At 44.2% G+C, this 7,933-nt stretch overlaps 3 non-coding genes across 3 annotated transcripts; all 3 read left to right on the top strand.

Moving 5' to 3' along the window:
- The first annotated feature begins 2,114 nt into the window (after nt 1-2,114).
- trnaq-uug (transfer RNA glutamine (anticodon UUG)) lies at nt 2,115-2,186 on the top strand. The gene has a single exon. It is a non-coding gene; the product is annotated as a tRNA-Gln (tRNA).
- Nucleotides 2,187-4,147: 1,961 nt separating this feature from the next.
- Nucleotides 4,148-4,219, top strand: trnaq-cug (transfer RNA glutamine (anticodon CUG)). Its single transcript has one exon. It is a non-coding gene; the product is annotated as a tRNA-Gln (tRNA).
- Nucleotides 4,220-4,825: 606 nt separating this feature from the next.
- trnaq-uug (transfer RNA glutamine (anticodon UUG)) lies at nt 4,826-4,897 on the top strand. The gene has a single exon. It is a non-coding gene; the product is annotated as a tRNA-Gln (tRNA).
- The last annotated feature ends 3,036 nt before the right edge of the window (nt 4,898-7,933 follow it).

The raw sequence follows: 7,933 nt of genomic DNA, 5'->3' as shown, positions 1-7,933 counted from the left end.
CAGACCGAGACAAAGTATAATGGTGGAGATGGTAATGTTGTTGATTTTGCGAAAAGAATCGAGGGAATTGCTCAGCAATGGTTCCATGGTGTAATGGTAAGCACTCTGGGCTCTGTAATCCAGTGATCCGAGTTCAAATCTCGGTGGAGCCAGAATTCTTGTTGTCCCAGCTGCTGGAAATTTGGGACATACAAGCTTGGCATCTGCATACCAACCACGGTTCCGGGACCGTTTCCTGCCTGGATCGATGACGGTTGATTTATTGTTCTCGACATCAGATGATTGGCTCAACCTCTCATTCCCAGTTCCAAACAAGCGGGGGAGAAAGATGTGTATTGTCCAGTGCTTCGTTTCACTGCACAGCAGATTTCTCAGCATTTTCTTTGCAATCTGCATTCGGCTGGCATATTTGTTGAAATTGAAAGCAGTGCTTCTTGAAACGTAGTCATTGCACTTCATATTCTCGAAAAAAGTTAACAATTGCTCATCTTTCGTGCAGCAGTGCCTTGCAAAGATTATACTCATTTTACCTGGCAGGACTGTAATACAAGCTGCTATGAGCAGTGTGAAAAAGAAGCTGAGATTTGTGAATCGATAGCCATCAAGGCAGCTATGTGATTTGCTCAGAACCGAAGCTTAGCAGAGGGGCAAGTGGGCAAGCTGAAGTTAAGGATGAGACCAGGCCGAGACAAAGTATAATGGTGGAGATGGTAATGTTGTTGATTTTGAGAAAAGAATCGAGGGAACTGCTCAGCAAAGGTTCCATGATGTAATGGTAAGCACTCTGGGCTCTGAATCCAGCGAGCCGAGTTCAAATCTCGGTGGAACCTGAATTCTTTTTGTCCCAGCTGCTGGAAATTTGGGACATACAAACTTGGCATCTGCATACCAACCACAGTTACGGGACCGTTTGCTGCCTGAATCAATGACGGTTGATTTATTGTTTTCGACATCAGATGATAGGCTCAACCTCTTCTTCCCAGTTCCAAATAAGAGGGGGAGAAAGATGTGTGTTGTCCAGTGCTTCGTTTGACTGCACAGCAGAATGCTCAACATTTTCTTTGCAAGCTGCATTCGGCTGGCCTACTTGCTGAAATTGAAAGCAGTGCTCCTTGAAACGTAGGCATTGCACTTCATATTCTCGAAAAAAGTTAACAATTGCTCATCTTTCGTGCAGCAGCGCCTTGCAAAGATTATACTCATTTTACCTGGCAGGACTGCAATACAAGCTGCTATGAGCAGTGTGAAAAAGAAGCTGAGATTTGTGAACCGATAGCCATCAAGGCAGCTGTGTGATTTGCTCAGAACCGAAGCTTAGCAGAGGGGCAAGTGGGCAAGCTGAAGTTAAGGATGAGACCAGGCCGAGACAAAGTATAATGGTGGAGATGGTAATGTTGTTGATTTTGAGAAAAGAATCGAGGGAACTGCTCAGCAAAGGTTCCACGGTGTAATGGTAAGCATTCTGGGCTCTGAATCCAGCGATCTGAGTTCAAATTTCAGTGGAACCTGAATTCTTGTTGTCCCAGCTGCTGGAAATTTGGGACATACAAACTTGGCATCTGCATACCAACCACGGTTCCGGGACCATTTGCTGCCTGGATCGATGACGGTTGATTTATTGTTCTCGACATCAGATGATAGGCTCAACCTCTCATTTCCAGTTCCAAATAAGAGGGGGAGAAAGATGTGCATTGTCCAGTGCTTCGTTTCACTGCACAGCAGATTGCTCAACATTTTCTTTGCAAGCTGCATTCGGCTGGCATATTTGTTGAAATTGAAAGCAGTGCTTCTTGAAACGTAGACATTGCACTTCGTATTCTCGAAAAAAGTTGACAATTGCTTATCTATCGTGCAGCAGTGCCTTGCAAAGATTATTCACATTTTACCTGGCAGGACTGCAATACAAGCTGTTATGAGCAGTATGAAAAAGAAACAGAGATTTGTGAACCGATAGCCATCAAGGCAGCTGCGTGATTTACTCAGAACCGAGGCTTAGCAGAGGGGCAAGTGGGCAAGCTGAAGTTAAGGATGAGACCTGGCCGAGACAAAGTATAATGGTGGAGACGGTAATGTTGTTGATTTTAAGAAAAGATCCAAATGAATTTACCAGCAAATGTTCCATGGTGTAATGGTGAGCACTCTGGACTTTGAATCCAGCGATCCGAGTTTAAATCTCGGTGGAACCTGAATTCTTGTTGTCCCAGCTGCTGGAAATTTGGGACATACAAACTTGGCATCTGCATACCATCCACGGTTACGGGACCGTTTGCTGCCTGGATCGATGACGGTTGATTTATTGTCTCGACATCAGATGATTGGCTCAACCTCTCATTCCCAGTTCCAAATAAGCGGGGGAGAAAGATATGTATTGTCCAGTGCTTCGTTTCACTGCACAGCAGATTTCTCAACATTTTCTTTGCAAGCTGCATTCGGCTGGCATATTTGTTGAAATTGAAATCAGTGCTTCTTGAAACGTAGTCATTGCACTTCATATTCTCGAAAAAAGTTAACAATTGCTCATCTTTCGTGCAGCAGTGCCTTGCAAAGATTATACTCATTTTACCTGGCATGACTGTAATACAAGCTGCTATGAGCAGTGTGAAATAGAAGCTGAGATTTGTGAACCGATAGCCATCAAGGCAGCTATGTGATTTGCTCAGAACCGAAGCTTAGCAGAGGGGCAATTGGGCAAGCTGAAGTTAAGGATGAGACCAGGCCGAGACAAAGTATAATGGTGGAGATGGTAATGTTGTTGATTTTGAGAAAAGAATCGAGGGAACTGCTCAGCAAAGGTTCCATGGTGTAATGGTAAGCACTCTGGGCTCTGAATCCAGCGATCCGAGTTTAAATCTCGGTGGAACCTGAATTCTTGTTGTCCCAGCTGCTGGAAATTTGGGACATACAAACTTGGCATCTGCATACCAACCACGGTTACGGGACCGTTTGCTGCCTGGATCGATGACGGTTGATATATTGTTCTCGACATCAGATGATAGGCTCCACCTCTCATTCCCAGTTCCAAATAAGCGGGGGAGAAAGATGTGTATTGTCCAGTGCTTCGTTTCACTGCACAGCAGATTGCTCAACATTTTCTTTGCAAGCTGCATTCGGCTGGCATATTTGTTGAAATTGAAAGCAGTGCTTCTTGAAACGTAGACATTGCACTTCGTATTCTCGAAAAAAGTTGACAATTGCTTATCTATCGTGCAGCAGTGCCTTGCAAAGATTATTCACATTTTACCTGGCAGGACTGCAATACAAGCTGTTATGAGCAGTATGAAAAAGAAACAGAGATTTGTGAACCGATAGCCATCAAGGCAGCTGTGTGATTTACTCAGAACCGAGGCTTAACAGAGGGGCAAGTGGGCAAGCTGAAGTTAAGGATGAGACCTGGCCAAGACAAAGTATAATGGTGGAGACGGTAATGTTGTTGATTTTAAGAAAAGATACAAATGAATTTACCAGCAAAGGTTCCATGGTGTAATGGTGAGCACTCTGGACTTTGAATCCACCGATCCGAGTTTAAATCTCGGTGGAACCTGAATTCTTGTTGTCCCAGCTGCTGGAAATTTGGGACATACAAACTTGGCATCTGCATACCAACCACGGTTACGGGACCGTTTGCTGCCTGGATCGATGACGGTTGATTTATTGTTCTCGACATCAGCTGATTGGCTCAACCTCTCATTCCCAGTTCCAAATAAGCGGGGGAGAAAGATGTGTATTGTCCAGTGCTTCGTTTCACTGCACAGCAGATTTCTCAACATTTTCTTTGCAAGCTGCATTCGGCTGGCATATTTGTTGAAATTGAAAGCAGTGCTTCTTGAAACGTAGTCATTGCACTTCATATTCTCGAAAAAAGTTAACAATTGCTCATCTTTCGTGCAGCAGTGCCTTGCAAAGATTATACTCATTTTACCTGGCAGGACTGTAATACAAGCTGCTATGAGCAGTGTGAAAAAGAAGCTGAGATTTGTGAACCGATAGCCATCAAGGCAGCGATGTGATTTGCTCAGAACCGAAGCTTAGCAGAGGGGCAAGTGGGCAAGCTGAAGTTAAGGATGAGACCAGGCCGAGACAAAGTATAATGGTGGAGATGGTAATGTTGTTGATTTTGAGAAAAGAATCGAGGGAACTGCTCAGCAAAGGTTCCATGGTGTAATGGTAAGCACTCTGGGCTCTGAATCCAGCGATCCGAGTTCAAATCTCGGTGGAACCTGAATTCTTGTTGTCCCAGCTGCTGGAAATTTGGGACATACAAACTTGGCATCTGCATACCAACCACGGTTACGGGACCATTTGCTGCCTGGATCGATGACGGTTGATTTATTGTGCTCGACATCAGATGATAGGCTCAACCTCTCATTCCCAGTTCCAAATAAGCGGGGGAGAAAGATGTGTATTGTCCAGTGCTTCGTTTCACTGCACAGCAGATTGCTCAACATTTTCTTTGCAAGCTGCATTCGGCTGGCATATTTGTTGAAATTGAAAGCAGTGCTTCTTGAAACGTAGACATTGCACTTCGTATTCTCGAAAAAAGTTGACAATTGCTTATCTATCGTGCAGCAGTGCCTTGCAAAGATTATTCACATTTTACCTGGCAGGACTGCAATACAAGCTGTTATGAGCAGTATGAAAAAGAAACAGAGATTTGTGAACCGATAGCCATCAAGGCAGCTGTGTGATTTACACAGAACCGAGGCTTAGCAGAGGGGCAAGTGGGCAAGCTGAAGTTAAGGATGAGAACTGGCCGAGACAAAGTATAATGGTGGAGACGGTAATGTTGTTGATTTTAAGAAAAGATTCAAATGAATTTATCAGCAAAGGTTCCATGGTGTAATGGTGAGCACTCTGGGCTTTGAATCCAGCGATCCGAGTTTAAACCTCGGTGGAACCAGAATTCTTGTTGTCCCAGCTGCTGGAAATTTGGGACATACAAGCTTGGCATCTGCAAACCAACCACGGTTACGGGACCGTTTGCTGCCTGAATCAATGACGGTTGATTTATTGTTCTCGACATCAGATGATAGGCTCAACCTCTTCTTCCCAGTTCCAAATAAGAGGGGGAGAAAGATGTGTATTTTCCAGTGCTTCGTTTCACTGCACAGCAGATTGCTCAACATTTTCTTTGCAAGCTGCATTCGGCTGGCATATTTGTTGAATATTGAAAGCAGTGCTTCTTGAAACGTAGTCATTGCACTTCATATTCTCGAAAAAATTTAACAATTGCTCATCTTTCGTGCAGCAGTGCCTTGCAAAGATTATACTCATTTTACCTGGCAGGACTGCAATACAAGCTGCTATGAGCAGTGTGAAAAAGAAGCTGAGATTTGTGAACCGATAGCCATCAAGGCAGCTGTGTGATTTGATCAGAACCGAAGCTTAGCAGAGGGGCAAGTGGGCAAGCTGAAGTTAAGGATGAGACCAGGCCGAGACAAAGTATAATGGTGGAGATGGTAATGTTGTTGATTTTGAGAAAAGAATCGAGGGAACTGCTCAGCAAAGGTTCCATGGTGTAATGGTAAGCATTCTGGGCTCTGAATCCACCGATCCGAATTCAAATCTCGGTAGAACCTGAATTCTTGTTGTCCCAGCTGCTGGAAATTTGGGACATACAAACTTGGCATCCGCATACCAACCACGGTTACGGGACCGTTTGCTGCCTGGATCGATGACGGTTGATTTATTGTTCTCGACATCAGATGATAGGCTCAACCTCTCATTCCCAGTTCCAAATAAGCGGGGGAGAGAGATGTGTATTGACCAGTGCTTCGTTTCACTGCACAGCAGACTGCTCAACATTTTCTTTGCAAGCTGCATTCGGCTGGCATATTTGTTGAAATTGAAAGCAGTGCTTCTTGAAACGTAGACATTGCACTTCGTATTCTCGAAAAAAGTTGACAATTGCTTATCTATCGTGCAGCAGTGCCTTGCAAAGATTATTCACATTTTACCTGGCAGGACTGCAATACAAGCTGTTATGAGCAGTATGAAAAAGAAACAGAGATTTGTGAACCGATAGCCATCAAGGCAGCTGTGTGATTTACTCAGAACCGAGGCTTAGCAGAGGGGCAAGTGGGCAAGCTGAAGTTAAGGATGAGACCTGGCCGAGACAAATTATAATGGTGGAGATGGTAATGTTGTTGATTTTAAGAAAAGATACAAATGAATTTACCAGCAAAGGTTCCATTGTGTAATGGTGAGCACTCTGGACTTTGAATCCACCGATCCGAGTTTAAATCTCGGTGGAACCTGAATTCTTGTTGTCCCAGCTGCTGGAAATTTGGGACATACAAACTTGGCATCTGCATACCAACTACGGTAACGGGACCGTTTGCTGCCTGGATCGATGACGGTTGATTTATTGTTCTCGACATCAGATGATAGGCTCAACCTCTCATTCCCAGTTCCAAATAAGCGGGGGAGAGAGATGTGTATTGTCCAGTGCTTCGTTTCACTGCACAGCAGATTGCTCAACATTTTCTTTGCAAGCTGCATTCGGCTGGCATATTTGTTGAAATTGAAAGCAGTGCTTCTTGAAACGTAGTCATTGCACTTCATATTCTCGAAAAAAGTTAACAATTGCTCATCTTTCGTGCAGCAGTGCCTTGCAAAGATTATACTCATTTTACCTGGCAGGACTGTAATACAAGCTGCTATGAGCTGTGTGAAAAAGAAGCTGAGATTTGTGAACCGATAGCCATCAAGGCAGCTATGTGATTTGCTCAGAACCGAAGCTGAGCAGAGGGGCAAGTGGGCAAGCTGAAGTTAAGGATGAGACCAGGCCGAGACAAAGTATAATGGTGGAGATGGTAATGTTGTTGATTTTGAGAAAAGAATCGAGGGAATTGCTCAGCAAAGGTTCCATGGTGTAATGGTAAGCACTCTGGGCTCTGAATCCTGCGATCCGAGTTCAAATCTCGGTGGAACCTGGATTCTTGTTGTCCCAACTGCTGGAAATTTGGGACATACAAACTTGGCATCTGCATACCAACCACGGTTACGGGACCGTTTGCTGCCTGGATCGATGACGGTTGATTTATTGTTCTCGACATCAGATGATAGGCTCAACCTCTCATTCCCAGTTCCAAATAAGCGGGGGAGAAAGATGTGTATTGTCCAGTGCTTCGTTTCACTGCACAGCAGATTGCTCAACATTTTCTTTGCAAGCTGCATTCGGCTGGCATATTTGTTGAAATTGAAAGCAGTGCTTCTTGAAACGTAGACATTGCACTTCGTATTCACGAAAAAAGTTGACAATTGCTTATCTATCGTGCAGCAGTGCCTTGCAAAGATTATTCACATTTTACCTGGCAGGACTGCAATACAAGCTGTTATGAGCAGTATGAAAAAGAAACAGAGATTTGTGAACCGATAACCATCAAGGCAGCTGTGTGATTTACTCAGAACCGAGGCTTTGCAGAGGGGCAAGTGGGCAAGCTGAAGTTAAGGATGAGACCTGGCCGAGACAAAGTATAATGGTGGAGACGGTAATGTTGTTGATTTTAAGAAAAGATACAAATGAATTTACCAGCAAAGGTTCCATTGTGTAATGGTGAGCACTCTGGACTTTGAATCCACCGATCCGAGTTTAAATCTCGGTGGAACCTGAATTCTTGTTGTCCCAGCTGCTGGAAATTTGGGACATACAAACTTGGCATCTGCATACCAACCACGGTTACGGGACCGTTTCCTGCCTGGATCGATGACGGTTGATTTATTGTTCTCGACATCAGATGATTGGCTCAACCTCTCATTCCCAGTTCCAAACAAGCGGGGGAGAAAGATGTGTATTGCCCAGTGCTTCGTTTCACTGCACAGCAGATTTCTCAGCATTTTCTTTGCAATCTGCATTCGGCTGGCATATTTGTTGAAATTGAAAGCAGTGCTTCTTGAAACGTAGTCATTGCACTTCATATTCTCGAAAAAAGTT

The sequence above is a fragment of the Somniosus microcephalus genome, unplaced genomic scaffold (assembly GCF_052327205.1).
Source record: "Somniosus microcephalus isolate GS21.2 unplaced genomic scaffold, FLI_Smic_1.0 unresolved_chr4, whole genome shotgun sequence".
Classification (NCBI taxonomy): domain Eukaryota; kingdom Metazoa; phylum Chordata; class Chondrichthyes; order Squaliformes; family Somniosidae; genus Somniosus; species Somniosus microcephalus.
Note: the sequence above shows the minus strand (reverse complement) of the source record. Positions and strands in the feature narration are given on the sequence as shown.